This window comes from Heterocephalus glaber, unplaced genomic scaffold (assembly GCF_053883595.1).
Source record: "Heterocephalus glaber isolate CG9 unplaced genomic scaffold, H.glaber_assembly_v1.0 deba00001553, whole genome shotgun sequence".
Classification (NCBI taxonomy): Eukaryota; Metazoa; Chordata; class Mammalia; order Rodentia; family Bathyergidae; genus Heterocephalus; species Heterocephalus glaber.
In genome coordinates this window covers 30213319-30225694 of record NW_028258344.1, presented here as the reverse complement: position 1 = coordinate 30225694, position 12376 = coordinate 30213319, and the positions used below count along the sequence as shown (strand labels likewise).

Below are 12376 nucleotides of genomic sequence, written 5' to 3'. Positions count from 1 at the left end.
GGAAAGGGCTTTTGGGCCACCATCCCTACCACTGCTCACAGCCCATCTCACCTCTCCTATCTCAGAGGCAGTAATCCGTGCAGGCGCTAACAGGCCCCTGCCCCAGTTGAAATGAGAAAACACGTAAATGAGTCTGAAAACCAGACTTCCAGATCACCTACAGCAACCCCAAAGGGAAATGAGATGGAACACTCAGATACTCAACTACCTGGACCCACTGACTGGCAACAAAAGGGGATATGGAAAAAATGAAATTAGAAATAATTTCTCAGATAACAGGAGAACTTGGGCCCCTAGTGCAAGATATGATTAATAAATCTAGACAGGAGCTGAGGAACATGATGGAATCCCAACATAGGAAACAAATGGAATCCATAAAACAGATGCAAATAGATTTCCAGGAGATGAAAAACTCTATTGAATGTCTACAGAGCAGAATGAGCCAATGTGAGGACAGAATTTCAGATATAGAAGATAAGATTGCAATTAGTGACCAGGAAAAGAAAAATTGCTTCAAAATTATAAGAGGGAACATGACAAATCAATCCAGCAGCTGCTAGATGATGCATAGAAGAATAACATAAGACTGACTGGAGTCAATGAAGAAACAGCAGAGAGTGCAGATGAAATAAAAAATCTCTTCACAGAAATAATGGCAGAAAAATTCCCAAGCAGGGGAAAAGAGCTTGACATACAAATAAGGGAGGCATATAAGACTCCAAATAGCCTTGCTCAAAAAAAATCTACACATAGGCATACAATTGTTAAGATTCCAGAAACACAAGAGAAGAGCAAAGTTCTACAAGCAGTTACAGAAAAGAAACAAATCACATACAAGGGAAAGCCCATCAGAATCACAGCAGACTTCTCAACACAAACCATCAAGGCAAGAAGAGCTTGGAGTGACATATTCCAAGCCCTAAAAGAAAACAGCCTCCAACCCAGATTGATATACCCTGCAAAACTATCTTTCAAATTTGATGGAGAAATAAGATACTTTCATGACAAAGAGCACCTTAGGAAATTCATGAATAACAAACCAGCGCTCCTAAGAATTTTACACAATATCCTAGGAACAGACATTGAGGACCACAACCCCAGGATGCAAAGCAGAATGAACCCATTTGGCATGACAAGAAATTAAATGTAAAGGGGGAGAACCCAACAAAAAGAAAAAGTCATGGCAATGACAAGTCAATACATTTCAGTTATAACAATCAATGTCAATGGTCTCAATTCACCAATCAAAAGAAATAGACTGGCAGAATGGGTCAAGAAGTAAAATCCACAATATACTGCATACAAGAAATACACTTAATTCAAAACGAAACTCATAGACTGGAAGTTAAAGGGTGGAAAACAATACTCCATGTGACAGGAACCAAAAAAAAAGCAGGAGTAGCAATTCTCTTTGCAGATCAAGTAGATTTCAAACTAACACTGATTAAGAGAGACAAAGAAGGACATTACATCCTTGTAAAGGGAACACTCCAAGAGGAAGAGATGACAATCATAAATATCTATGCACCAAACACTAGTGCACCGCACCCGCACCCAACTATATAAAACAAATACTAATGGACATGAAAAGTCATATATGCACTAATACAACTGTAGTGGGGGAACTCAACACCCCACTGTCACAAATAGATAGATCAACTAGACTAAAAATAAGTAATGAAAAAATAGAACTCAATCAAACTCTTGAACAAATGAACTTAACAGATGTTTACAGAGTCTTCCACCCCACAAAATCAGAATACACATTCTTCTCAGCTGCACACGGATCATTCTTCAAAATAGAACACATACTCACTCACAGAACTTGTTTAAGTAAGTGCACAGGAATTGAAGTTATCCCCTGTATATTTTCAGAACATAGTGCGATGAAATTGGAGATCCATAGCAAAAGAAACTCAAAAAATTTCATAAACATGTGGAAATTGAACAACACACTTCTGAATAACCAATGGGTCATAAAGGAAATTAAAGAAGAAATCAGACAGTTCCTTCAATTAAATGACAATGACAATACAACATATCAGAATCTATGGGACACAATGAAAGCAGTCTTACGAGGGAAATTCACAGCAGTGAATAGGCATATTAGGAAAACAGAACGAGCCCAATTAAACAACCTGACACAGAACCTCAAGCTTCTAGAAAAAGAAGAACAGGACAATCCCAAAGCTCATACAAGGGAGGGAATTATAAAGATCAGAGGAGAAATCAATGCAATGGAGATTAAGAGAATGATACAAAAAAAATCAATCAAGCCAAGAGTTGGTTCTTCAAAAGAATCAACAAAATTGACAAACCCTTAGCCAACCTTATCAGAAAAAGGAAAGAAAAGGCCCAAATCCATGCAATTAGGAATGAAAAGGGTGAAATTACAACAGGCTCAGCAGAAATCCAGAGTAACATCAATACCTACTTCCAGAACCTATACGCCAATAAGATGGACAACACAGAAGAAATGGACAGATTCCTAGATACATATGAATTACCAAAGTTGAATGAAGAAGACCTAAAACTTGTAAACAACCCAATATCAACCAATGAAATTGAAAACATAATTAAAAACTTAACAACTAAGAAATGCCCGGGCCCTGATGGCTTCACTGCTGAATTCTACAAGACATTTAGAGAGGAACTACTGCCACTCCTGTTTAAACTCTTCAATGAAATTGAAAGAGAAGCAATACTCCCAAATTCATTCCTGGAAGCAAGCATCACCTTGATCCCCAAAGCAGAGAAAGACCCAACCGAAATGGAGAACCATAGGCCAATCTCACTAATGAACATAGATGCAAAAATCCTTAATAAGATACTGGCAAATAGAATGCAGAAGATCATACACCCTGATTAAGCGGGATTCATCCCAGGGATGCAGGGATGGTTCAATATATGAAAATGAATCAATGTAATACACTATATCAATAGAACCAAGGACAAAAACCATATGATTATCTCCATAGATGCAGAAAAAGCATTTGACAAAAATCCAACATGCATTTATGATAAAAACCCTACAAAAAAATCAGAATAGATGGTCTCTACCTCAAAATGATAAGAGCCATCTATGAAAAACCAACAGCCAATATCATACTAAATGGTCAAAAACTCAAATCCTTCACACTAAAATCAGGAACAAGACAAGGATGTCCACTATCACCACTCTTGGTCAATATAGTTCTGGAAACATTAGCCACAGCAATTAGACAAGAGAAAGAAATAAAAGGAATAAAGATAGGAAATGAAGAAGTCAAATTGTCATTATTTGCAGATGACATGATACTGTATATAGTAGACCCCAAGAACTCCACCAAAAGTCTTCTAGACTTAATAACCAAATTCAGTCAAGTAGCTGGTTACAAGGTCAATGCACAAATATCAACAGCTTTCTGCTAAACAAATGACAGACGCATTGACAGAGAAATAGGGCAAATAATTCATTTCACAATAGCATCCAAATATCTGAAATACCTAGCAATCACCCTAATGAAAGAAATCAAAGACCTCTTCTCTGAAAACTATGGCACTCTGAAAAGAGAGATTGAAGATGATATCAAAAAATGGACAGACATCCCCTGCTCCTGGGTAGGAAGGATTAATATAGTGAAAATCGCCATACTTCCAAAACTGCTATATAGATTTAATGCAATTCCAATTGAGATCCCAGCAGCATACTTCATAGACCTTGAGAAAACAATCCAAAAATTCATTTGGAACAAGAAGAGACCCAGAATAGCAAAAGCAATTCTAGGTAACAGAGACATGGCAGGGGGTATCACAATCCCCAACCTGCAACTCTACTACAAAGCTACTGTGATAAAAACAGCATGGTACTGGCAAAGAAACAGACCTGAGGACCAGTGGAACAGATTAGAAGATGCAGAAACAATGCCAGACACACTCAGCCATCCCATCTTCAATAAAGGAGCCAAACACCCTCACTAGAGGAAAGATAGCCTCTTTAATAAATGGTGCTGGAAAAATTGGGCTTCAACTTGCCAAAGATTAAAACTAGACCTATATCTCTCACTATGCACTAAACTAAAATCAAAATGGATTAAAGATCTAAATATTAAAATAGAAACTCTGAACCAGTTGGAACAGAGGTTAGGTAGAACCCATGAAGACATCAGTGTAGGAAAAGATTTTATGAACAAAACCTTAGTTGCCCATCAACTAGCACAAACAATCAGCAAGTGGGATCTCTTCTTATTAAAAGGCTTCTGCACAGCAAGAGAAACCACCAGCAGTGTGAAGAGACAACCCACAATGTGGGAAAAAATCTTCACCTGCTGTTCCTCAGACATAGGTCTACTATCACAAATCTATAAAGAACTTTAAAAGATCAGACCACACAAATTTAAAGACCCAATCCAAAAATGGGCATCTGAAATGATCAGACATTTCTCAGACAAAGAAGTAGAAATAGCAAATAAATATATGAAAAAAATGTTCAACATCACTGGTCATTCCAGAGATGCAAATGAAAACAGTACTGAGATTCTACCTCACTCAAGAAACAATGGCTGCTATCATGAAATCAACCAATAACAAATGTTGGCAGGGCTGTGGGATAAGAGGAACCCTGCTCCACTGCTGGTGGGAGCGTAGACTGGTGCAACCACTATGGAAATCAGTATGGAGATACCTCAAATAACTAGGACTGAAAGTTCCATTTGACCCAGCTATTCCCCTGCCAGCTATCTTCCCCAAAGAATTAAAAGAATCATACCACAGTGATATATGTGCACCCATGTTCATAGCACCAGAATTTGTAATAGCTAAAACTTGGAAACAGCCCAAATGCCCATCAACTGGAGACTGAATAAAGAAAATATGGGCGGATTTTTTATACAGTGGAGTACTACTGAGCCATAAAAATGAGAAATTAGAGACCTTTATACCTAAATGGATGCACATTGAGGTGATACTCTTAAGTGAAATAAATAGGACACACATATATAAATATCGAATAGTTTTTCTAGTGTGAGAAACTGAAAGTGTAAATAAGGACTATAAGCTATAATAGGTAATGTGAAATGGGAAGACAAGGGGCAAACGGGAGGGGGAAGTGGGAGGGGTAGGGGAAAGGGAAGAAGGGTATGGAATTAATATGAGAAAATGGAAAAATAGGAACAAAATCTTTGTAAATAGGGAGGAATGGAGGGGTTGAAGGGAGGGCTGGGCAAGGGTGAAAAATAAGAACCAAGAGAGATTATGTAAAGTTGCAAATTTCCAATGATGAATCTCATTATATTGTATACCTAAAATGTACCAATGATTAGAATGAATAATCGATAATGCAAAATAGGAAGAAAAGGTCCAAAGGGGTAGGGGTAGTGGGAGGGGCAGGGGAAAGGAAAGAAGGGAAAGGAAAAATGCTGAGAAATGGAAAAAATGGAAATAGTCTTTGTAAATAGAGAAGGATGGAGGGGGTGAAGGGAGGGCTAGGAATAGGGAAAAAATAAGAACCAAGATGCATCATGTAAAGGTACAAGTTCCCAATGAGAAATGTAATTGTGTTGTATACCTAAAATGTACCAATAAAAGAATTTTTTTAAAAAATGAACTCTTCCTTTTTTATTTGAATAACAAAAAAACTAGTTACTTCTCTGCTAAATTTCAACTACAAAGTTTTGCTTTCTTTCTGTCCTGCTGTTTAGTCTAACCCGCCCCATCCAGGTACTAGTTTTCAAACATTTGGAGACAGTTATCATAGCCAATCCCATAGGCTCCAATCTCTGGCATCTTCACCATGTTCATAGTCACACACACACACACACACACACACACACAAACCCGTCCTGAACCATTTCTTCTCCAATGTCTTTAAATCCTATCAAATCAATTCCACCAAACATTACTTAAAGATATTTTTTTCATTTCCTCACCATCAGGATCCCACTATCCTGTATCTTCTTATACTCTTAAATTTAAAGTCTATAAACTGTAAGTGAATTGCCCAAAGACATAAAGCTAGCAGTTTAGTTGAACAGAGGAAATCTGACTACTACATACTTGTGGATCAATATCAATATTCCTCACCAATTAGAAGCAAGAATTTATAGAGATAGCTGTGTATATTTATTCACATTCAAAGGGATGGGTAGATTGATAGAGATAGACAGACAGATCACTTTGATTGCCTATAATAAATTATTAGTAGCTTTGGGTGAGACATCAACTATGGAAGATCAACCTGAATATTTCAAGCCAGAGACTAAAAACTCAGAATAATTATCAATGTGATAGAACAAATAACAATTGAGATATTCTCAGTATTGTGACAGACATTTCAGACAAGCAGCGTATCCAAATCAATCTGTATTTTCTTATGAGTTGGAAACAATTCCTGGCTAAGGAACATATGCCCACTTTGAAATTACGTATTTCTTTTTTAGGAAGAACAAAATAACTACCTTTAGCCAAACTTTGAAGAGCTGTAGAAGAAATAATAAGCATTTCACAAGAAATTTTTATCATACTCATCATCAGTCAATGCAAAAATGAGAAAATTACACAAATGCCAATAAACAACATAAATACATATTCAGTCTCTTCTGGCTCAGTACCAGAAAAGGAATTGTGCATAATGAAAAGAGTGATTATCATACAGTATCTCCCATAGCTCTCACTCACCCAAAACATGGAAAATTGGGCCCCACAGCACCCACCCCCTCACTTGCATCCCTCTCTCCCCAGAACACACTTAGTTCCCTTATACCTCTATAAATACACATAATATATGATATGAGAATCTTACCATTAATATACAACCATGTATATGGTCCCTAAATTAAGTCTCCTTCTTAACAGCAATAATGACTATAATTTGTGCTGTGCTCAATAGATGTGATAGGAGAAAATTAGCCAATGGACAGTCCAGGTGACCACAGTAAATTCTATTCACTTCTTTCTCTAGCTGTCTCTCATTCACTGTCATTGATTTGGGTCATTCCACAGCCCCATCCATAATGTGTTGTCTTTCAGACTTTTCTTCTTTTAAATATGATTCTATTTGGTGATTCTGTATTCCAGGCTCTCTTAATCATCTTTGCACTGGTCTTTATTTCCTCATAGAGCCCCAAATCATTTTCTTTCTATTTTTTCTTGATTGCATTTGAGGCTCCACTGCCTAGAAAAGAGATTTTTATTCTACTCCAATCCTGATGTCTTGGTTATACTGAAAAAAAAAACCTTAAAAATAGTTTATTTTCATGTGCCTTAAAGAGGAATGTTCCTACTCTAATTGATACTACAGGGATTTTTTTCTATTCATTAAAAATATGACTACTTAAACTGAAATATTTTGTGATTCTAAGTACACAAACTGTGCTGTTTCTTCTCTGGAAGATTATCCAAAGCATACTTATTTTTAGGCAAGTCCTTAAAAGAGTTGTGTCTCATGAAAACATGTTCCTATAGTTGTTGATCATTAATAGCTTCCTTCCAGAAAACACTACAAGTTTTTGCACATTATCCTAGAGTTACAACATAGCTTCATAAAACCTCAAGCTCTATGTGGAACTGACTTGAACACATTGACTAATTTACTCAGTCTTATTCTGACTCACCACATGTCACTGTTTGTGTCAAGGTTCATAAATCTTGCTTCATTTTGGAAAAAATGATTCATATATAGGATTCAGATGATGGAAATAATATGAGTTTATATACAACATAATATGAATGGTTTTGCTATATACATTTTCTTTTGCTAGTAATAAGCTACTGCAAATGGATTTTCATATTTTGAACTAAAATTTCCAACAATCTATTATTGTGTAAATTAAGACAAGGCCACAGTGAAATAGCAAATAAAAGTATATTATTAAATCATGTATCTCTGAGACCCTGTTGTATGTTCTGAGTTTAAATTCAGAAGAGAAATGTTAGCCTATCCTTAACACCAAAGTCAGAAAATTTCATTTTAGAAAATCTTTAGATAACAAGCCTAATCAATAAGTAAAACAATCAAGTGATACATATTGAGAGTGAACTCTAAAAAGACACTTATCTAGAACATCAAATTATTGTCTAAACAGGCTATTCGGACTGAACCAATAATTTTTGTTGCATGGTCATTATTCCAAGCTTAAGCTATGATTTATATCATTTCTGGTTAACCTCGTTTATTATTATTTATTATTCCTAAAATTGTTTAAATATTTAAAAACAGATGACCCCTGAGTTATGATGACTCAACCTACAATCCCTTGACTAGAATGGTGCCAAATTCAGACACATTCGGTAGCAATTCTACTTTGAATTTTGAATATTATCTTCTCCCAAACTATAAGCCCTACTATACTCTCATGATGCTGGACTCACAATCAGCCATCTGAACACAAGAGGAAACAACCAACACTCTGCAATCAAGCATACAGTAAGTATTGGTATTTGGTAGGCTATGTGTATAAAATGCATTTATAACTTCTGGTATTTGCAGCTTATGCTGGATTTATCAGGGCATAACTCTATGGTAAGTCTAGAAGCATCTGTACTGTCTGTAAATGAACAGCATGAATTAGTCTGAGTTTTCCAATTTGAAGAACATATAATCAGTGTCAAGTATAGACAATTTTGTGTTGACTTGATAGAGAACAAAATTTTTTTAAATTTCAGCTCCAGGTCCAGGATTTAGCTCAGTGGTGCCATCGCCTGCAAAACAAGTGCAAGGTCCTGAGTTCAGTCCCTGGTACCAAAAATAAAACAAAACAAAACAAAAATTTCAGCTCCACTAAAATAAGGGCACAGGATTAAAGAGAGAGGAAGTTTGGTACAAATGTAAACATATGAGACAAAACTAGACAGATGTTTAAATGTTACCCTGTTTCCTTGAGCAGACGCAATACATAATTCACTGTTCTATTTCAGTAAGTAGGCAACATCATAATGAAATAAGCAGACATATTTGGCAAGAAGAGCTCATAATTCTTATGAATTAAATTTTTTGAAGATGAAATATTACAAAAGATTTTGCCATAGTATATCATTGTACCTGGTGTAAATTTATTGTATTTTTTTTCAAAACTGATTAAATCAAATCAAGTTTCAATGAGATGAAATGAACTGATGAAAAGTTGTTTCTGAATCTTTGAAGTGTTTTAGGCTTTTTTGATAAAGGCAAATCTGTCTTAAAGCATGTTAATGTAAATTTTGGTAGTGAATGTCATATCTCCATCTGCTCCAACAATCTGTTAAAATGTGTAATTCTTTTCTAGGGAAAATAGTTAAAAAATCTTTTTGGAATGCTGTTATTGGTACCTTGATTAACAATAAACTATATCTTGGAGAAAATTATGCTTCACCAATTATCTAACTCCCTGTCCTGGCAGAATTTCCTGGTGACATCCCCAAAAGCTTATGAATGTGTCTTCTCTATTTCTAGGAAGGGTTTTTATCAGCTCTTCATAGAATTCTCTATCCTGTGTGCATCCAGCCATATCAGGCAGCAGACACTGCATTCAGAAATCACCAGGAGAGCTAGAAGTTATTCACAACTGCATATTCACTCTGGAAAAGAGAAAAAGTCAAAGGGGGAAATGGAGCTTTCAATCACAGTGAAGGAAAACTTAAAGTATCCTTAGGGCTTAGTTTCCTGGGGCACCAGCATTTGTTTGATGGAAAGAGCCCATCTGTGTTCCACAGATAAAGCCTAGGCAAGTTGTTTAACACACAAAGCTCCACTTAATATCTACATCAATGAGCAAATGAAATAATTTTCTTGAAAATAAGCCACAAATCACTCTTGAGACAATAGTTTTTTAAGGTGAGACAATCACACTTCTCTCATTCTCATAAACATTAGAGAATATAATCTGTATATTATTTTCACATTAGTATTGTTTAATCTATTTGTATTTTTAAAACTCTGAATTTGCCAAAGTAAACAAAATATAGTAACTAGAATCTTATAGCATTAAAACGGGAGGCACTTTTTAAATTATTTAGTTCAACTGCCTTATTTAAAGAACTCTCAAAAATTATCAGAGCCATATGGTGGCACATGCCTATAATCCCAGAACTCTGGGGGCAGGGGGCCTGAAGTAGGATGACCACAAGTTCAAGACCAGCCTGAGTAACTTAGCAAGCCCTGTCTCAAAAAGCAACAGGGGAGACGGCTCAATGTGAAGGTCCTGGGTTCAAACGACAGCGATGATGACAACAACGATGATGATGATGATGATAGATTATTAGGAGAATTAATCTGATACTGAACTTATTTCACACTATAATTTTATTTGTTTTTTGTGGTATTGTGACACCATTTGTATCATTTGAAACTGGTCTAAAAACTGGCTTATGATATTATATGAAGGTCAGAATGTTTTGCTTTTAGCAAAGGAACATTTCACTGTACACACACGGTATAAGTATTTATTGAGACAATGTGTTAGGAGTTTTTCAGGAAAGGAGAGAACTAGAGGACATTGGAGTCTCTGTCCTACAAAGGAAAAGAAAACAAAATAATAAAGCATAAGCATAGGTAAGCACCACAATGGATAGGTAAAACTTCATGAAGTTTACAAGGAAAACAACCCAATTACTACTTCACATGTGTTGTTAGTAAATGCAGCAAACACATTCCTTATCAGTTTACTTAAAAGATATTGTACCCTTTATGGTAGACCCAGTTAGCCTTTAATTCACTTTTAAATTATTATGACTGTCAAACATTTTCAGAAGAGACTCCCTATCAGTCCACACTTCTCTCCCCTGGGTAGAGATCACCTACACCACCTATCATTTACAGTTTCTGGCAACCACTGGTTTATTCTTATCTGTTCTCTGTTCTGGGAAGTATATAAAAAAGAGCAAAATCACCACCTCTAACCTGGAGTGTGCCCATATTGCCATCCACTTTCTTGATCCCCATCCTAGTAGATAGAGTCCTTAAGGTGGAGAAATTTTTTTTAAAAGATAGTGCAAAAAATGTGAATACTTTGTGAGACCAAAGAGACTCCATTTTGCTAGAATGCACAAGTCCCTATTGTCCTCTCAAATTAATGGTTAAAATGTGTTTGCTTTGGGACACTAGATAAAAATCTGTAACAGACCTAAAGTCCCAAAGTAAACTACTCAACTCCTTGTTTGCCCGGAACTGATGTTCCGTGCACCACAATTTTTAGAACAAGCTGCAAATGTCTGCTGATCATCAATACGTGACAGTCGACCACTAACCTTTGTCCCTCTTTTCCCCCGTAAAACCTACATGTAACCGCCCCTCAACCCCGATGAGCCTAGCCAATCAGAAATGTACACTTCATGCTTGCTAAATGCCGACCAATCATGTAACTGCTAAATGGAAAATCTCCAAACCTTGCTGTAACCTCTATAAAAACCCCACTAATTTGAAATTCGGGGCTCTCAATTCTGATCCGCTGCGTCGGTGACGGTTGGGAGCCCCTGCTCGAGCTTGAATAAATAACCCTCGTGTGCTTGCATCAGGAACAGCTTCCTGGTGGTCTTTGGGACTTCGCAATCTGGGTACAACAACTTTAGAGTGACAATGCAAAAAATCTAAGCCATTGCCTTATGCAAAGCAGCAAAGTTTAATACTGAAAGAAACTGGTCAAAGATGCTCTACTGTAGAAAAAGTTTTGACCACTTTGATAAACGACAATAGTAACTTCCAAGTTTCTAATACCCTCTAGCATTTGTAGAAGCTATGCTGTGAGCAGACTATAACTTAAGTAAAAACAGAGTCAAGAAACCTGATAGTTGCAAAGTTAGAGTGAAAGATGAGGGATTTGTTCTTCTTAGGGTAATTAAACATGAAGGTCTGTTTTTCCATAGTGACTTAATGAACCAACACTAACTCTCCCTAGTTTATATACACATCTGTTCATTCTTCACTACATGTCAACAAAACTTTTAACTTGTTTCTCTAATTAGGCTTATTCCATGCTGATTTTTATAGATCAAAAATATGTCAAAAAGTACTAAAATCTATTTTATTCTCTCATTTCTATTGATACATGTCTTAGTCATTTTCCCATTGTTGGAACAAAATACCTGACACCAAAATTTAATGGAGGAGAGTTTTATTTGGCTCATGGTTTCAGTTCTTGGTCAGCTGACTCCAAGGCAGGAACAGAATGCCATAGAGGCATGGCAGAGGAAAAGATCCTCAACCCATGGTATCCAGGAAGCAGAGAAGGAAGGGAGAAGAAGCTGAAGAGAAAGACATAATCTTCCAGGTCATATTCCCAGTAACACACCTTCAGCCACATCTCACCTCCTCACAGCAATTCAGCTTCTGAATGCTTCAACAGATCAATGTACCGATGAGTACTGCACCCACACAATCCAATCATCTTCCACATACATGAGAATTTGGGGGACTTTGTAGATCTAA

The 12376-nt window shown here is 36.4% G+C and overlaps 1 long non-coding RNA gene across 1 annotated transcript in view; it reads right to left on the bottom strand.

Moving 5' to 3' along the window:
* Nucleotides 1-11195: 11195 nt before the first annotated feature.
* Nucleotides 11196-12376, bottom strand: part of LOC110348540 (uncharacterized) — a 188845-nt gene continuing 187664 nt past the window's right edge. The window contains exon 12 of the long non-coding RNA XR_015442764.1: nt 11196-12372. This is a non-coding gene — a long non-coding RNA (uncharacterized LOC110348540). The remainder of the gene's footprint in view (nt 12373-12376) is intronic.